The 19,739-nt window shown below is 46.9% G+C and overlaps 1 pseudogene; it reads left to right on the forward strand.

The window, feature by feature from the left end:
• Positions 1-17,640: 17,640 nt before the first annotated feature.
• Positions 17,641-17,738, forward strand: LOC128773718 (U6 spliceosomal RNA; annotated as a pseudogene).
• Positions 17,739-19,739: the final 2,001 nt, after the last annotated feature.

A 19,739-nucleotide genomic window follows, 5' to 3' on the forward strand; every position in this document is an offset into this window, starting at 1 on the left:
TTGAGGGCCTTAAGACAAAAACAGCATTTCTCTTGGGAATATGAGTGCGAAGTCATGGCTCAAAATCTAAGAAATCTGGAGCGCCTGGGTGGCTCAGTCGGTTAAGCATCTGACTTTGGCTCAGGGCATGATCTCATGGCTGTGAGCTCGAGCCCCGTGTCAGGCGAGCACGATTGCCCCGCTTCAGGTGAGCCCCGCTTCTCTCTCTCTCTCTCTTTCTCTCTCTCTCTCTCTTTCTCTCTCTCTCTCTCTTTCTCTCTCTCTCTCTTTCTCTCTCTCTCTCTCTCTCTCTCTCCCTCTCTCTCTGCCCCACGCTCACTCCCTCTCTTTCTCAAAAAAAAAAAAAAAAAAAAATCTCAGGAATCTGCTCCTTGATTATCTACCAAAATTAAAACTTGAAATCAGAATAAAGTCACATAAGTCTCTAAAAGCAAGTTGCTGGGGCGCCAGGATGGCTCAATCGGTTGAGCATCTGACTTCGGCTCAGGTCATGATCTCGAGTCCGTGAGTTCGAGCCCCACATCAGGCCCTGTGTTGACAGCTCGGAGCCTGGAGCCTGCTTCGGATTCTGTGTCTCCCTCTCTCTCTGCCCCTCCCCACTCATGCTCTGTCTCACTCTCAAAAATGAATAAATGTCTAAAAAAAAATTTTTTTAAAGCAAGTTGCCCTATTCCGGTGTTCCTGAGTTGGCTCATCCCGCTCTTGTGGGCCACGCAGCCACCAGGCCTCAGTGCTGAGGATTAAGCCGTGGCTTCTGTCCCTCGCTCTGACAGCTTCCCTGACCACTGAGGACAGACCGGCAGCTTGTTCTTCTCAGGCCCCGTTGTCCTCATAGGTGGACGGGACTGTTTGGGTGGCCCTGCAGAGGACAGGAGGTGGGGCTCAGCAGAGGAAGAAGAGTCATGCTGAGAGAAGGTGGAGAGAGTGAACAATGAAAGGAGGCGGGAAAGAAGGAAGGCTTTTCGGGAGCACTGAGCCAGCCTCAGCATGGACTCTGATTGGAACCCACCACTCCTGGCCTCTGCCGCCCCCCTCAGTCTCCTCTTGAGAAGAAAAGGGAGCCTTTTCTGCCAGTGAGTCTGGAAAACGGAACTGGGCGTGCAAGGCTCAGGCCCTCCTGGGTTTCCTCTTTTCCTGCCTGTGGAAGGGGCTCCTTGACTCGCCCGGATGGGGCCCTGCAGGTGTTCAGTGAGGCCGGGGAACCCCCAGCAGGGGGAGATGTCATTCCCCGGGGGACATCGGGCAGAGTATGGGAACACCTTTTTTGGTCTAGATTCAAAGTTTATGTTTCTGAAAAGTTCCAAGACTAGTGTGCAGTGGAGAGGGACATTTAAGAAAGTAGATAAACGGCTGGTTTATTGCCATTGTTTAACCTGGTGGTTGGTTCGTGACGTTCAAGTTGTGTCTGGGTTTGAGAGGGATTGGTGGTGATAAAAGTTACCCAAAATAATGAGTCATGACGTACTTGGGCTTTGAAAGGATGCCCCAGTCCTGAAAATGCCAACTTCGCTCAAGTGCAAATACATGGTTTGCATTATATGTCTCAGTCTATCCAGTTTATATCCCACGGTAGGTTTTGAGAACTGTCCCCACGACAGGCTTCAGTTCACAGAGGGACTTGCATAGTGAACCATACCAGGCATCAAGCGCCATAAACGTAAGACAGTCGCCAGCGCTCTTCACGCACCTCCTCTCTGTCGCCCTGTCTGATGGCCACTCTCCACCCTCGAGGAAATTGTCATTTTCCTAACCAGTCCCCAGACTCTGGGGCCCATCAAACTTGAGCACTCCTCTTGCTCAAGTCTGTTGCTCCCCCGACCACACACACACGCACACACACACACACACGCACACTTCATTATAAATTGGGACTTGCGTTAAGCCACGTTAAGGAATTTAAGATCTGTCATTTTGATATCAAGGGGCACCCTAAAAACTTCCGTAAGCACGAAGTCCCATGGAGGGCTTGTTCAATGCAGATTTCCACACCGGCCATCGGAGTTTCAATTCTATAGTTCTAGGTCAGGAATTGCCACCATGTTTCTCCCTCATCTCTGACACGATCAAGGGCCATGGTGTGGAACTCCGTGTCTCCTGAGCCTGGACGTCTGTGTCTTTCCCCAGGTTAGGGAAGTTTTCACCTATTATTTCCTCAAACGAGTTTTCTGCCCCCTTCTCTTCTTCTGGGACCCCCCTGTAATGCGAATGTTTGCTCACTTAATGACGCCCGAGACACCCCTTAACCCATCCTCATTTCTAAAAATGCTTCATTTCTGCCGTTCAGCCTGGGCGCTTTCTGTGACCCTGTCTTCCAGATCACTGATCTGTGCTGCTCCCGCTAATCTGCTGACTCCCTCTAGTGTATTTTAAGTAAGCTCTGTGCCCAGTGTGGGGCTTGAACTCACGACCCTGAGATCAAGAGTCACACGCTTTTCCGACGGAACCAGCCAGGTGCCCTTCTAGTGTATTTTTCATTTCAGTTATTGTATTCCTCAGCTCTGATTGGTTCCTCTCGATATGTGCTATCTTTTTTTTTTTTTTTTTAATTTTTTCCAACGTTTTTTATTTTTATTTTTGGGACAGAGAGAGACAGAGCATGAACGGGGGAGGGGCAGAGAGAGAGGGAGACACAGAATCGGAAACAGGCTCCAGGCTCCGAGCCGTCAGCCCAGAGCCTGACGCAGGGCTCGAACTCACAGACCGCGAGATCGTGACCTGGCTGAAGTCGGACGCTTAACCGACTGCGCCACCCAGGCGCCCCTCGATATGTGCTATCTTAATTGATGTTCTCGCTGAGTTCCTCCACTCCTCTCCAGTCTGGTGGCATCTTTATGAATAACCATTACCTTGAACTCTATCAGGTAGATAGATGGCTTATCTCCATCTCGTAGGTCTTTTCTGAGGTTTCGTCATGGTCTTTTGTTTGGAGCATAATCCTCTGTCCCATTTTGCTTGACCTTCTGTGTTTGCTTTAGTGAATTAGGCAGAACGACTACTTGAACTTGAAGGAATGCTCTTGTGTCTGGTCATGCACGGTGTGGACTCTGCCTGGTGACTCTGGCTGGAGCTGTGGCTGGTGTGAGTTGGGGGTCCCCGGGCGCTTTGCTCTGGGCTGCTCTGGTGGGACAGCAGGGGCTGAAGCCGGTGCAGGCTGGGATGTCCAGGGACGCTCTGTGCAGGGGGCACGCTGCTGGGGTAGCTGGGGCTGAGGCAGGCAGTGCTGGGGGATTCCGTCAGTTAATTCCGAAAATAGAAGGGGAGGAGGGATGTTACTGGGAAAAGAACCCGTAACAGACTTTGCATTGGAGTACCGTATTGGGATTAAATGCAGCACCAAGTAACAGAAAAAGCCCCAAATAACAGTAACTTTAAGAAGATACAGTTTATTTCTCGCATGTGGGAAGTCTGTAGCTAGTTCAGAGCTGGTATCACTGTTGAGGGGGTCATGGACTGAGGCTCCTTCCAGGGAGTTTTCTTCATGCTTGACAACTTAACCATTTAGACTGAGAAAACGTAGTCGTTACTGGGGCACAGACGGTCGCGTACCCAGCGAGCGCCCTGGAGCTTGGTCGCTGTTGAAGAAGGGAAGAAAGGACGTGGGGTGTGGTAGGCAGCGCTGGTGTTTGCGGAGATCTGACTGTCGGGCACCTCCTGGTGAGACCACGGGACTAATTCCAGCCAGGTGGCTATGAGGAGTGACACGCGGCGAGAAGACCATGCACAGATTCTCCAGCAGCTCTCCCCCCCCGCCCCACCACCCCCCTCCACAGCAACCACGAAAGCCACAGGGGACACACGACACCGTTCCCAGATACTGGTGCCTCTGTCCGCCGGGGTCCCCGAGAGGCCGTGTGGCATAAGCCCTGGCAGCCTGCTGGCACGAAGAAATGCATCAAACCATTTGGGATTTATTTGGCGGGGATTTGCTGCTTCAACAGAAGCGAGATCATCCAATCTAGTAGGTTTGGGGACCTCTAGCCACAGGTCAGGGGGTGGAAGGAGGATGCCGTCAAAACAGCCTCAAGTCAAACCCGTGTCCTGTACCTTTGGCCCACTCCCAACGGGCATCGGTCAACTGACTCTGAATCCGTTTGTGGCGGGAGTCTAACTCAAATGTACGTCATGATTGCCACCTAGTGGGGAATCGACACTTGTTCAGATTTCAATTGGCTTTCAATCAAGCAGGTGTTGCTACAGAATTGCTTTACCTTTTTCTTTTTAATGTTTATTTTTGAGAGAGAGAGAGAGAGAGAGAGAGAGAGAGAGAGAGAGAGAGAATGAGAGGGGGAGGGGCAGAGAGAGAGGGAGACACAGAATTGGAAGCAGACTTCAGGCTCTAAGTTCTGAGCACAGAGCGTGGTGTGGAGCTCGAACCCACGAACCATGAGATCGTGACCTGAGCCGAAGTCAGACGCTTCACCGAAGGAGCCACCCAGGCGCCCCAAGAATCGCTTTAACTTTGAAAGGAAATGTTCAGGCCGCATTCTGGTTGATGAACTGAACTGATACTAATTTTCATGTGTTACTATTTAAATAGGATAACTTGGAAAGAAGGAATGGACAGCTGCCAACTTAAGAATTCAGCATAATATCCAGGCTATGTCAGTTTTTCTGTTCTGGTTGTAACCTCAACTACAGAGATCTCGATTTCCTTGATGCTGTTCAGAACGTCACAGTGGTCCATGACATTGACCTGTTGGTCTGGAAGCCGCAAGTAACTCAGGTGTAAGACATAAGTGTGCCAAAGGGACTAGACAAGCCAACTCTTCATATCAGGTGCTGGATCAGTCAGGGTCCAGTAAGAAAACCATCGTAGATTTTGTTGTAAACTATTAACAACAGAGGTGAGTTCATACAAGAAGGCTGGGGGCACCTGGGGGGGCTCAGTCTGTTAAATGTCCGACTCTTGATTTCAGCTCAGGTCATGAGCTCACGGTTTGTGAGATTGAGCCCCGTGTCAGGCTCTGTGCTGACAGCACGGAGCCTGCTTGGGATTCTCTCTCTCCCTCTCTCCCTGCCCCTCCCCAACTCGCTCTCTCTCTCTCTCTCTTAAAATAAATAAACATTTTCCATGGGGCGCCCGGGTGGCTCAGTTGGTTGAGCGTCCAACTTTCGCTCAGGTCATGATCTCACAGTCCGTGAGTTCGAGCCCCGCGTCAGTCTCTGTGCTGACAGCTCAGAGCCTGGAGCCTGCTTCGGATTCTGTGTCTCCCTCTCCCTGCCCCTCCCCCACTCATGCTCTGTCTCTCTCTGTCTCAGAAATAAATAAACATTAAAAAAAATTAAAAAATTTTTCCAAAAACACAAGGAGGTTGAACTAGCACAGAGGGGACACTGATGTCGCAAATATGAATAATTCAGGAAGTAGCTAACCACCCCCGGGATAAAGCAGGGTCGCCACAACGTAGGAGCTCAGAGGATAGGACGCACATCTCCGAAAGAGATGCCACACTGGTGCTTGGGCCTCCGGTGGGGACAGAGACACCCAGCAGGTGGTTGGTACTCAAACCTCCAGTTGGGGTGTGACCTAGCAGGTGTGCACGCCCCTGAGGGGGTTACAGCCACTGGTGCCGAGACCTTTGGGGGGGACGCACCACGGCTGCTGCTAGGGCTACCTGCAGCATCAGGAAACTGGGGCCACTGCTGTCCCCTGTTGCTCAAGGGACACTGGCAGAAGCTAGAATGAGGAAGTAAGCCCCTTCCCTCCTCCTCCTGCCTGCCGTCCTCTTCCCATCGCTTCCTTCTCAGAACCCCACCAGCCGGCAGGGGACCATGTCCGGCAGGACATGGAATCTGCAGACCCCGCCCCCCGCGACCGAACAGAATGGACAGGCGGGCCTGGATCTGAGAGAGAGCGAACACCCAGCGGAACACGTAATGACAGCGGCCCCAGGGTGGGGCAGCCCCAGCTTTGACCTTGGCCAACTCTAACATTAGGCAGATGGCCCCGTTTGCTCCCCCGCAGCCTCATCGTAAAAGCCCTTTGTAGTTCTCAGATTCTGTGAGGCTAGGTTGATCCCTGACTCCAAGATCACACGCAGCCCAAGTCGATGCCTGGGAGAGGAGGTGTTTCTTAGACTGGCATTCCGACGGTGTGCTTCGTAACATGGTTTGCCCCGCGTGGACGCAAGCTGACCTCGCTGGGGGCTCTCACCTTCGCCCATCCCCACTGTACTTTACCGTGATCAGGACAACGGGGTGCCTGGGGGGCTCAGTCGGTTCTGCGTCCAACTCTGACTCAGGTCGTGATCTCGCAGTTCGTGGGTTCAAGTCCCACGTTGGGCTCTGTGCTGACAGCTCGGAGCCTGGAACCCGCTTCGGATTCTGTGTCTCCCTCTCTCTCTGCCCCTCCCCTGCTCGCACTCTGTCTCTCTCTCTCTAATAAGTAAACATTGGGGTGCCTGGGTGGCTCAGTCGGTTAAGCGTCCGACTTCAGCTCGGGTCACGATCTCGCGGTCTGTGAGTTCGAGCCCCGCGTCGGGCTCTGGGCTGACGGCTCAGAGCCTGGAGCCTGCTTCCCATTCTGTGTCTCCCTCTCTCTCTGCCCCTCCCCCGTTCATGCTCTGTCTCTCTCTCTGTCTCAAAAATAAATAAACGTTAAAAAAAAAAACACTAATAAGTCAACATTAAAATAATAGTAAAAGCTGAAAATGGAATTTTCAGTAATTGGAAATGATAAGACCTATCATGTGATGGATTTATATCCCATAAACATTAACTGCAGGCAGGGGGTCTCTAAAAGAGCGAACATCGGAGTCCTTTCCGCAGACCAAGTTCTGTCTCAGACATCTAAAAGACAAATACGACATATTCCCTGCTGTATTTAGCTCTCTCAGACGCCAGCCAACAACCCGCATGCAATGGTTCCGAGCACAGAAGGTGTGCAAAGATAACCACAGTCCACCCTCAGAAAGGTGGACCAATTCGGGTTCAATCCTGGATCTTCCACTTACGCGTAAGCCGATAATCCTTTACTTAACCTCTCTGAGCTCAGGTTTAACACCCATGGAAGTGTTGTTCCTGTGAGAGGGGAAGATAGCTCCCGGCTTAAAATAAACGTTCGGTAAATATCTGTTTTCTCCCTCCACGTAGGAGGGACTTAGGGAAGCAAGTGGCAAGGAAATCAGATTATTTTTAATTTCCGCGTCGGTCATTTTGGAAAATGTATAGATTATATTGAAGTTACTGACTAGGACATTTTGCTTCTAAAAACTTTAAATTTCAGGGGCGCCTGGGGGTTGCAGTCGGTTGAGTCGGTTGAGCTTGATCTCCGCTCAGGTCATGATCTTGTGGTTCCTGGGTTTGAGCCCCGCGTCAGGCTGTGCGCTGGTGGCACAGAGCCTGCTTTGGGATTCTGTCTCTCTTTCTCTCTGCCCCTCCCCTGCCTGTCCGTGTGTGTGCACGCGCTCTCTCTCTTCCTCTCAAAATAAATAAATAAACTTAAAAATAATTTAAAAACCTTAAATTTTGAGAAGTGGTTTGACATGCTTTAGTACACATACATGGCGTGTTTTAGTTTGATATCTTATACCGGACTGGAAAGGAGTTGTTATCTACTCTGTGTCCAAAAAAATGATCAAACGCATGAGTCCTTATATGAGGATTAAATGCATTTAATATTTTTGAGGCGCCTGGGTGGTTCAGTCGGTTAAGCGTCTGACTTCGGCTCAGGTCATGATCTTGCGGTTCACGAGTTCGAGCCCCGCCTCGGGCTCTGTGCTGATGGCTTGGACCCCAGAGCCTGCTTCCGATTCTGTGTCTCCCTCTCTCTCTGTCCCTCCCCTGCTTGTGCTCTTTCTCTCTCTCTCTCTCTCTCTCTCAAAAAATAAATAAACATAAAAAACTTTTTTAATACATTAATATTTTTAAGTACTTATTTTTAAAGTGTTTTTAATGTACAGGGCCTGGCACATAGCATGTTACTCTATGTAAGTATTTGATTAGTTAAAAAAATCTAAGAGAAATGAGGCTGATCTGAATTCTGTGTTAGTTGAGGCTGTAATTGAATGGATATTTATCAGTCGATCAGAGGGTCTCCTTACATGGTAGGGGGTTGCTGCTTCTTTCAAGGCCCTGGGCTGACCTGTGTGCAAACACGGGGGACAGATGGAGCCACCCACAGCATCCATGCACCCCGTTGCTGCAGCGAACGCTCTGGCCAAAGCCAAATGAGTTTCAACTCCCAAAGAAGTAGAGGGTGGTTCACAGGCTTTATGTTCCCCTTAAGAAAAAACCGTAACACATCTGCGATTGATTCCTGCTGTAGCCTGTTCCGTGGCGCTGCTGAATTCAGGACTGAGTGCCAGGAGGGCCTAGCAAGCTGTCCTTATCTGTTAAGCCATTTTATAACTAACGTTATGCCCAGGAGGCAGGTAGGTTGGAGCCGGTTGTGTGGATATAAGTACGCTTTGCTGCGACTCTTCTGTCCCCGAGGGCGTGGCCTCACTCTGTGCACTGAGCCCCCTGTGGCTCTGCCCATCGTCCCGCCAGCGAGAGGCAGCCGCTACGCTGTGTTGAGGCTTCTGAACATGCCCAAGCCTTTCTCCGTCCCAGAGTGTGTGCTCACGGCCCTCCTGGCCAGCCGCCTCGGGAGCACGGGACGCACCCCGGGGGAGTGCACTGCTTCCGTAGTCTCCATGCACAAGACCCGGGCGGACCTAGTTGGACGCGAAGGCTTCTGTGGGCTGCTTCCAGAAATCTCCAGGGAGAAAAGTGCTCCTTCTGGGGAAGGAGAACCACGCAAAGCCAAGCCAGGCCCGTCATCAAGAAGGCAGCAGATCACCTTACGTCTGAATGGGAAGCCCGGATGTGGCATGACAGATGAGGATTCGAGGCTGTCACCGTTCATCTCACTGCTGACTTCAAGTCATTCTGTTGGAAGACGGCGGACGTATGGGACAAGCAAGACAATGGGCCCCAAGGGCGTGCTCAAGCCTAACAGCCTGGACACGAAGCCGCAGGGGCAATGGAGGCTGGGTGCTCGTTTCCAACCTCCAGACTCCTGCTTGGGGCTTTTTAATATTGTCACCTTGATAATGAGCCAAAGCAGGCCTTCCTGAAAAAGCTGTTTCCATGCCTGGAATGGAGAATAAGACCGAAAATGGGCAGGGGTAGAATTCCCGTGAAGAATGGACAGTTCAACTTTGGGCTGGCTGTGATTCTCAAAAGGAATATGTCCCTTTCTCAGGAACATAAGAAGTCAGACCTCAAGTTTTTAAAATAATTACAGAGAGGGGCACCTGGGTGGCTCAGTCAGTTAAGCTTCCAGCTCTTGGTGTTGGTTCAGGGCATGATCTCGCGGTTCATGGGTTCGAGCCCCGAGTCAGGCTCTGCATTGGCAGCATGGAGCCTGCTTGGGATTCTCTCTCTCCCTCTCTCTCGAAATAAATAAACTAAAAAAATTGAAAGTAAATAATATAAAGTAATTACAAAGAAATGAATGTCTGACAAACACAAAACATATTCATACTTATCCTGGTTATCATGTTCAGGCTGTCTGAGATTAATAATAGTTCACTAACTGGGGCGCCTGGGTGGCTCAGTCGGTTGAGCGTCCAGCTTCGGCTCAGGTCATGATCTCACGGTTCGTGGGTTCAAGCCCCGCGTCGGGCTCTGTGCTGACGGCTCAGAACCTGGAGCCTGCTTCAGATTCTGTGTCTCCCTCTCTCTGCCCCGCTCACACTCTGTTTCTGTCTGTCTCTCTCTTGCTCTCAAAAATAAATAAAGATTAAAAAAAATAAATAATATTTCACTAATTACGTGGGAGCTAAAGCAATGTGAGCTACACTTAGGCGATCTCTTCCTTTTGTAGCAGAAAAGGAAGACATTCTTGGTTGGCCTAATGTGTCCGGAAATCACATTAGGATGAAAACAAGGTAAGCATCCTTTTGGTACTTTGGTCTCAGCAGTTTCTTACCAAGTTCCAAATATCAGTGAGAGAGACCGAAGTTCCAATTCATACAAGATGAAATACTTTTTATATAACGGGACTTTTATTTCGGTTTTAAACCTTGCTCTGTAAACCTTCACCATCCAATACAGGAGCCACTAGGCTCTATGTGGCTATTTAAATCTAGATTATAATTGGGGCGCCTGGGTGGCTCAGTCGGTTAAGCGGCCGACTTCGGCTCAGGTCACGATCTCGCGGTCTGTGAGTTCGAGCCCCGCGTCGGGCTCTGGGCTAACAGCTCAGAGCCTGGAGCCCGTTTCAGATTCTGTGTCTCCCTCTCTCTGACCCTCCCCCGTTCATGCTCTGTCTCTCTCTGTCTCAAAAATATATAAAACAAAAAAGTTAAAAAAAAATAAATCTAGATTATAATTAATGTAAAATTCAGTTCGCAAATCATAACTTGTCACATTTCAGGTGCTCAATGGCAGATAAGCAACCACACTGCACAGAGAACGTTTCCGTCCCAAGGAAAGCTCTATTAAGCAAAGTTCTATACACTTTTATTATAGCAGCCACCCCTCCCCCAAATGTTCATACATAATAACTAAGCTTCGCCAATTATTTCATTATTTAAAATATTTAGGGGTGCCTGGTGGCTCAGTCTGTTAAATGTCAGACTCTTGATTTCTGCTCAGGTCATGATCCCAGAGTTGTGGGATCAAGTCCCACATCGGTATGGAGCCTGCTTAAGATTATCTCTCTCTCCCTCTGCCCCCCTTCCCCACTCACGCTCGCTCTCTCTATATAATAAAAAATAAAAATAAAAAAATAAGTTAAGCTATTAAAGTAGTTAAGCTGATTTATCTAGCTGCATGGTCATCAATAAAGCATATTAGCAATAAATTTATACTACTGGCAATATGGAACACAGTACATGAAATATAAACTCAGGAACCAGCTTGCTGTTTAACCAAAGGGTGAGTGATTAGATAAGTCTATCATTGAACATGGGTCATGACCATTTCACGAAATTGGCATTGTGAGTTTTTTTTAAATCTCTACTCATGTTTCCTCAAAAAAAGGCGGAGAAAAAAGAAATCTTATAATCCTTATGTGTGGTGAGAAAGAATGTATATTAAACTTTTGAAGAAACAGAACTTTGCCTCTTCCCGTGAGTAAAACGAACACGGTTAATCATTGAGTATCCACAATTTATCTTTTCTAGGATTGTGGCATGGCCCATATAAAGAATCCACACTTTGAGCTCATTTCCCGTTTGGGAAAATATTCCTACCTTGGCTCTTTCTCAGCCTCTGGTTGACCGAGGTGGTCATATTAGGATTAACCAAAATGTGTCGGTGGTGGGGGGAAAAAAATCAGCCTTGAAAGAAACACTGAAATGTTGCTTTCTTAAACAGGCTTTGAAAAATTGTCTCATTTAACTTATGGTTACTTACTCAACTCATAATCCGGTGAAGGAGAGATAAGGTCATGTCACCCACTTGCTATTTATATTGCTGAGTACTCGTCAGCTTTCCGAAGAAGCTGAACATCGTGTCCAGTACTTTGCAAAATTCTTTTGAATCCTCTAATGATCACTTCGGTAGAAAATGTCAACCAGGCCAACTCGGCTGTCTTTCACAGGCTCTCGTTTTATATTTAACTTTGAAAACAGAGCCACAATCCTTTCAGACAATCAGCCTGCTCACTCGCGCTGGTGGATTTAATTCGGGGCGAAAGGAAAAGTGGGCGGCAGGTAAATGTTAATGTCACGGTTGGGCAGGGAGTTGTAGCAATTTCAAGCCACGCCTTGATCTGTCACGCTCTTAGTGAGGCATCGTCTTACATTACATTGCATTACTTTTCTAGCTATCATCTACTAAATAACTACTTTTCGTGAACGCTTATCATGTGCTAATCACTAGAATACAAGACAGTAGTTTAGTCCCCACGTTATCTTGCCAGGTAGGCATCATTATCCTCGTTTTAGAAACGAGAAGGCCGAGGCTCCAGCGGGCCTGTGACATGCCTGCCCAGGGCTGCACGAGCCAGTCAGTGCCAGAGTCCGGCTTTGGACCCAAGACAGTATGATTCAGTCCCAGACTCCTTCCAGGCACGACGGCGATCCCCTTCTCAGCCTACGTGATTTGAAGTTCTGGAATTCTTTGGGCTCGCGCTCTCGCCACAGGAACATGTCTTAATTTGGGGACAATTATTCAGAGGCTGGGACAAATACGACCTATCAAACCGCGACAGCCATACTGCCTACTCCCATTTTTCTACCACTGACGGTTCTTCCCCTGACCAGTCCGTGTGGGTTTGAACCCATGTAGGGTCAAGATACCAGGGGAAAAGAAGCTATTGGACTAAATCACTAGGGCTGGTTTCTGGGTTTGGTTTTGTAATTCAGTAATAAGGCTATTTTAGCTGAGCAGTGAGCCCCTAAAACTGTAGTTAGAAATTTGTATTATATGTCTCACTAGATAAATAGATAGATAGATGATAGATAGATAGATAGATAGATAGGTACATACATACATACAGAGTGTATATATATATATATATATATATATATACTGAGAGATATATAAATCTGGAAAGTGAACCCCTAAAACTGTAGTTAGAAATTTGTATTATATGTCTCACTAGATAGATAGATAGATAGATAGATGATAGATAGATAGATAGATACGTACGTACATACATACAGAGTGTATATATATATATATATATATATATATATATATACTGAGAGATATATAAATCTGGAAAGTGAACCCCTAAAACTGTAGTTAGAAATTTGTATTATATGTCTCACTAGATAGATAGATAGATAGATAGATGATAGATAGATAGATAGATACGTACATACATACATACATAGAGTATATATATATATATATATATATATATATATATATACTGAGAGATATATAAATCTGGAAAGTGAACCCCTAAAACTGTAGTTAGAAATTTGTATTATATGTCTCACTAGATAGATAGATAGATAGATAGATAGATGATAGATAGATAGATAGATACGTACATACATACATACATAGAGTATATATATATATATATATATATATATATATATACTGAGAGATATATAAATCTGGAAAGTGAACCCCTAAAACTGTAGTTAGAAATTTGTATTATATGTCTCACTAGATAGATAGATAGATAGATAGATGATAGATAGATAGATAGATACGTACATACATACATACATAGAGTATATATATATATATATACTGAGAGATATATAAATCTGGAAAGTGAACCCCTAAAACTGTAGTTAGAAATTTGTATTATATGTCTCACTAGATAGATAGATAGATAGATAGATGATAGATAGATAGATAGATACGTACATACATACATACATAGAGTATATATATATATATATATATATATACATATATATATATATATATATATATACTGAGAGATATATAAATCTGGAAAGTGAACCCCTAAAACTGTAGTTAGAAATTTGTATTACATGTCTCACTAGATAGATAGATAGATGATAGATAGATAGATACATACATACATAGGGGGTGTATATATATATATATATATATATATATATATATACTGAGAGATATATAAATCTGGACAGTAAGCCCCTAAAACTGTAGTTAGAAATTTGCATTATATGTCTCACTAGATAGATAGATGATAGATAGGTACATATATACATACACACATACATACATAGGATGTGTATATATATATATGCCGAGAGATACAAATTTGGGGTAGAACTGTTTAGATCTTCATTTTTATTTATTTTTTTAAGTTTCCTTATTTATTTTGAGAGCGAGTTTCTCTCTCAGGGGAGATCAGGGGAGGGACAGAGAGCGAGGGAGAGAGAGAATGCCAAGCAGGCTCTGCACCATCAGCACAGAGCCGGGTGTGGGGCTCGAACCCATGATCGGTGAGACCATGAGCCGCGCCGAAATCAAGAGTCGGATGCCTAACCCACTGAGCCACCCAGGCGCCCCTAGATCTTGATTTTTAAAATCTGGAATATTTATTTTTATGTTCAGTTAAGGAACTCAGTGTGAGCTCTTTTATGCAGCCTCGCCTAAAACAACCTGTCACAGCAAACCCAGAAAGTTATTGGTGCTTTGAAATATGACCTTCACACTCATCTGCCCTTCACATCGTCTCAAACCGTATGTTTAACATTTTGGGAAAATACGCAACGCGATGTATTTTTCAAAGAGTTAAGGAACTGGGGCAAAGGGCAAATGAGGGGAGAGAAAAACAAAACGAAACCAGGGGAGAGAGGCTAGTACATACTCCATGCTGTGCTGTGTGTGAGTCATTCATGGCATCTCGATTTAAAAATAAAACAGCACACAACCTGCTTTCCCCAAAATGTGGCTTCTTGCGCGGGAATCTCCGTCTATTTTTTTCAGCGTTGGAACTTCTTATCCTTTTTTGTACTTGGTTCTTTCTACCCTGCCTTGGGAAATATCCCGCTTGATTTTTGTCCATTTTCTTTTCTTTTTTTTTTTTTTTTCCTCTAATAGGCAACCATCCACAGCAGCCTGAGACAATGAAAACTCACTGGCGCTTTTTTAAGCAAGTGATGACGAGGAGCATTTGAGGATGCGTTCGTCAGGTTCGTTGGAACTTCTTATGCGGGCAAGCTCATGTTTCCAATTCGGGACTCAGAGCAAGCAATCAGCTGTATAGACGCTTGACGTTAGCGCTGAGAGCCGCGGTATCTTTAGCAGCTCACAATGTAGGGTGACGCCAATTGGATGAGTCGTCCCCATGGAAAACAGCCCACTTGGCGTATGTTCCCGAAGCTACGATCTGGCAGCGGTACCGAGACCTTTCTTCTAGAAATTGCTGTTACCCGCCACACACGGGAGACAGATCCAAAAGGGGAAATTTAGTTTTTCCACCGGCTCGTCCTTTGCCGTGAAGCTTGTGTAGGGCACCCTCCATAAAATGCCTTTTGCAAAGTGAAAACATCGATAGCATTCTTCACGTCACTATTTTCCGTGGATGAGTTGAACGTGGTAACGTGGAATGTAAATACCTCTACATGTAACTACAAAATGTTTTAAATAAAATGGGAAGCGTGCATTATTTTCATTTTGTGCCACTGTAAATATGGAAAGAAGTAATCGGATATACTAGGCAGAATGGGGGGGGGGGTAGATGGGGCCTACATTTCTAAAATCAATGCTGCATTTTTATTTTTCCTTTCAATGACTTAAAAAAAAAAAAAGGACTTCGTATTTTGGAACAGTTTTAGATTTACAGCAAAATGACACAGAAATTTCAAAATCCCAGGGCACCTGGGTGGCTCGGTCGGTTAAGCGTCTGACTTCGGCTCAGGTCATGATCTCGCGGTCTGTGAGTTTGAGCCCCGTGTCGGGCTCTGTGCTGACAGCTCAGAGCCTGGGACCCACTTCAGATTCTGTGTGTGTGTGTGTGTGTGTGTGTGTGTGTGTGTCTATCTCTCTCTCTCTCTCTCTGCCCCTCCCCTGCTCATGCTTTCTCTCTCTCTGTCAAAAATAAAGAAATATTAGAAACACAAATACTTTTAAGAAATTTCGAAGTCCATACCCCGCCCCTCCTGCACAGTTTCTCCTGTTATATTAGTGTGGTATGTGTCTTATGTTAGTGGGGGGTGTGTTACAGCGGATGAGCCAACATCGCTACCTTGTGATGAACCAAAGCCTTAAGTCTACATTAGGATTTACTCTCTGTGCGGTCGTGTTCCGGGGAGTGTGACGAATGCCTCATGTCTTGTAGCCACCATTACGGTATCATATGAAATAGCTTCATCTCCCTGAAACCCCGCCTGTTCTACTCATCCGTGCCCCCTCTCCAGCCTCCCGCAAGCCCCAGCAACAACTCACCTGTCTCTAGTTTTGGGTTTTCCAGAGCGACCTATAGTTAGAATCATATCACACGTAGCCGTGTAAGCATTGAGCTCATAAGCGTTAAGCTTATATTGTAAAGGTCCTTCCATATCTTTCTGTGGCCTGATAGCTTACTTCTTTTTATTGCTGAGTGCTTTTCCATCGTATGGATGTATTGCAGTTTGTTTTTTTTAACTTTTGTCTAATATTTATTTATTTTTGAGAGAGACAGACAGAATGCAAGTGGGTTAGGGGCAGAGAGAGAGGGAGACACAGAATCCGAAGCAGGCTCCAGGCTCCGAGCCATCAGCACAGCGCCCGACGCGGGGCTCGAACTCGCCAGCCGCGAGATCGTGACCTGAGCCGAAGTCAGGCGCTCAACCGACTGAGCCACCCGGGCGTCCCAGGTTTGTTTATCCGTTCACCTACTGAAGGACATCTTCGTTGCTCGCAAGTGTTGTTAATTCTGAACAAAGCTGTAAACATTCACGTACAGGTTTTCACGTGGACCTAAGTTTCGCCTCCTCTAGGTAAGTGCCGAGGAGTACGGTTGCTAGATCTCACAGTAAGCCCAGATTTAGCTCTGTAGGAAACCCCCAAACTGTCTTCCAAGGTGGATGTACCATTCTGCCTCCCCCCCCCCGCCCCCCAGCAATGACAGAGAGCTGCTCCTGTTCCACAGCCTCACCAGCGTGGCACATGTCACAATCTCCCAGTCTGTGGCTTGGCTTTTCTTTTCTTTTCTTTTTTTTCCCACTACTTACTCATTTAAGTAATCTCTACACCCAACGTGGGGCTTGAACTCACAACCCCGCGATCAAGAGTCACACGCTCTTCACCCTGCAGGCGCCCCTTGTCTTCTCTGTCTCTCCACAGGGTCTTTCCCAGAGCACAAGTTTTAAATTGCAGCCAAGTCCAACTTATCAACCTCCATGGATCATGCTTTTGGTATTGTATCTAAAAAGTCATCGCAGACCTGACCGACGTCACCTAGATTTTCTCCCGTGTTATTTTCTAGAAGGTCTATAGTCTTGTGTTTCATATTCAAGTCTGTGATCTGTTTTGAGTTGTTTTGTGAAAGGTGGAAGGTCTTTTTTTTTTTTTTTTTACATGTGGCCGTCCAGTTGTTCTAGGATTATTGGTTGAAAAGTTTGCTGACCATTTTATGATGTCAGGAAGGAAAAAAAATGTCCTGGAATGTCACAGTACTGCTGGCCATCTTGGGACAGGTACCAACCTCCTGGAGGCCCACTTACTCATCCCCGTCCCACATCTCAATCTTATATTTGCAACACCTACTCTGAGATAGTATATTGATCAAATATTGCCACAATAATGCTGTGCAATAATTCCCCTCCCCCTCCCCTCCTCAAACTCAGTGGTTTAAAATGTTACTAATTTGGGGGCGCCTGGGTGGCTCAGTCAGTTAAGCATCCGACTTTGGCTAAGGTCATGATCTCATGGTTTGTGGGTTCGAGCCCCACATTGGGCTCTGTGCTGACAGCTCGGAGCCTAGAACCTGCTTCGGATTCTGTGTCTCCCTCTCTCTCTCTCTCTCTCTCTCTGCCCTCCCCCACTCATGCCCATGCACTCTCTCTCTTTCTCTCTCTCAAAAATAAACAAACAGTCAACAAAAAAATTTTTTTAATGTTAATAATTGGGGGCCCCTGGGTGGTTCAGTCGGTTAAGCACCCAACTCTCCGTTTCAGCTCAGGTCGTGATCTCATGGTTTCGTGTGTTCGAGCCCCACATCGGGCACTGTGTTGGCAACTCGGAGCCTATTTGGGATTCTCTCTCTCCCTCTCTCTCTGCCTCTTCCCCACCCACGCGGTCTCTGTCTCTCTCAAAAATAAATAAGTGCTCACATCGGCAGCACGTATACTAAAATTGGAACAATACGGAGAAGATTAGCCTGGCCCCTGAACAAGGAAATTCGTGAAGCGTTCCTTATTTTTATGAGGACTTTAAGATACAAAACAGATGAACATAAGGGAAGCAAGAAGAGTATAAAAACAGGGAGGGGACAAAACATAAGAGACTCTCAAATATAGGGAACAAACAGAGGGTTGCTGGAGGGGTGGTGGGAGGGGGGATGGGCTAAAGGGGTCAGGGGCACTAAGGAATCTACCCCTGAAATCCTTGTTGTTCTATATGCTAACTGGGATGTAAATTATAAAAATAAATAAATTTTAGAAAAATTGATAAATAAATCTTTAAGGAATAAATAAGTAAAATAAAACGTTGATAATTTATCCTCCAGCTCCCAGGTCTGTGGATTGGTTGGACAGTCTCATCTGGGGGCCCAGGCCGGAGGGACGGTGGTTGGTCCTTGTGGCCAGTAGAAATACGTGATACCTCTTAAGGCCTAGGCTGGGAACCGGTACACTGTCCCTTCTGCTCATATCCTATTGGCCAAAGCAAGTCACGTGGCCAAGCCCAACATCAGTGGGGCAGGAAAATACATTTTTCCCGTGAAGATGGAGAAGGGCGTGAATGTTTGTTGGACGGTGGTAAAGGAATCACAAGGTAACATGAACAGGCAAAGTTACAGGTAAAGAATTATTAACTAGAACAGGAGATTGAAGTTACAAAGGATTGGTCAAAAAGAATTAAAGGAAACTCTAAAAAATATAGGAACAGCCGATGTAAGGAGCAGCCATTACACCTAGGACTAAGAGAGAGAGTTCAAGGTAGAGGCCCCTTCTACCCCCAGGGCTGACATTCAGACCCTATTGGAGAGCCAGCTGTGGCTGGCTGGATAGCACGGAAGACAGTCTGTTCCTGTGTCGCCAAGGGCCCTCCTCAGATCTGTTATGCCAGAACCACCCCAGGGGCTTGTTACAATGCCGAGTTCTAGGCGCCACTGGAACTAACTGAATGAGAATAGGGGGAGGGAGGTAGGAATCTGTAGTTCGATCTACTACTCCAGCTAGCTTTCCCTACACGAGCTTAAGATCTCGGAGCCCTGTGAACAGAGAGACCTTGTTGATTCACTGTTGTGTCCTTGTCTCTTAGCCCAGTATCTGCCCCTTGCTAGGTGTTGCTGTAGACAGGTTGTTCCTGGACTGGTTCCCGTTGGTTGGTTGGTTGGGAGGTAACATTCAAACCCAATGGGTTGTAACTGGCCATAAGCCACATCCCCAGCCATACTTTCATGGTGTTTGGTTGATGAGCACAACGTCCCTTCGTTATTGTTGGCGAAACCCAAAGGTAACGTATCCTCCCGGAATGGCAGGTGGTATTTTCCAAAAATATCTGCGACACTGCTTTCCATTCCACATGTTTTCCTGCGATGTGACCTTGACAGGCTTCCATGGAGAGGCAGAGTCTGTGTCCCCTGCCCTTGACTCCAGGCGGGCTTGTGACTTGCTTGTAACCAACAGAATGTGCCAAAGTGGTGACACAGGACTCCTGAGGTTAATTTTAAAGGGCAACGCGGCATGGTCCTTGCTTTCCAGAACACTCGCCTGGGGAGCCACGAGTCTCCGTGTAAGAAGTCCCCACACTGAGAGGAAGCCCAATCGCTCAGAAAGGCCACACGAGGATTTCCCGATGGCTAGCTGCAGCTGAGGCTCCGCCAACGGCCGGGTCAACCAGCAAACGCGGGAGCGAAAGGGCTCCAAGGTTTCCAGTCCCAGCTGCTGAGTCCCCTCCAGTCCTTAAATCTCCCCAGACCTCAGGAGGGTGCGGAGCCATTGTGAGAGTCATCACAAAGTCATTTTAATCTTTACTTGCTGGGGGGAGGGAGGGGCGTGGGGATCATTGGTTAGGTGGCCATACTAAGCGGAACCAGTCCTGGATCAGCATCCCCCCGCCCGCCTCTTCCTACACCATGAACTTGGACTGGAAGTTCTTCCCTCTCCCAGCGATATCGCTGTGACCATCTTCCCTCCCGTCCACGATCCTCTCGAAAGAGAAAGCCGGCACTTCTGAACGGGGTGGGCTGACGAAGGGTT

This window comes from Panthera pardus, unplaced genomic scaffold, assembly GCF_024362965.1.
Source record: "Panthera pardus isolate Hobbes unplaced genomic scaffold, ASM2436296v1 HiC_scaffold_26, whole genome shotgun sequence".
Classification (NCBI taxonomy): domain Eukaryota; kingdom Metazoa; phylum Chordata; class Mammalia; order Carnivora; family Felidae; genus Panthera; species Panthera pardus.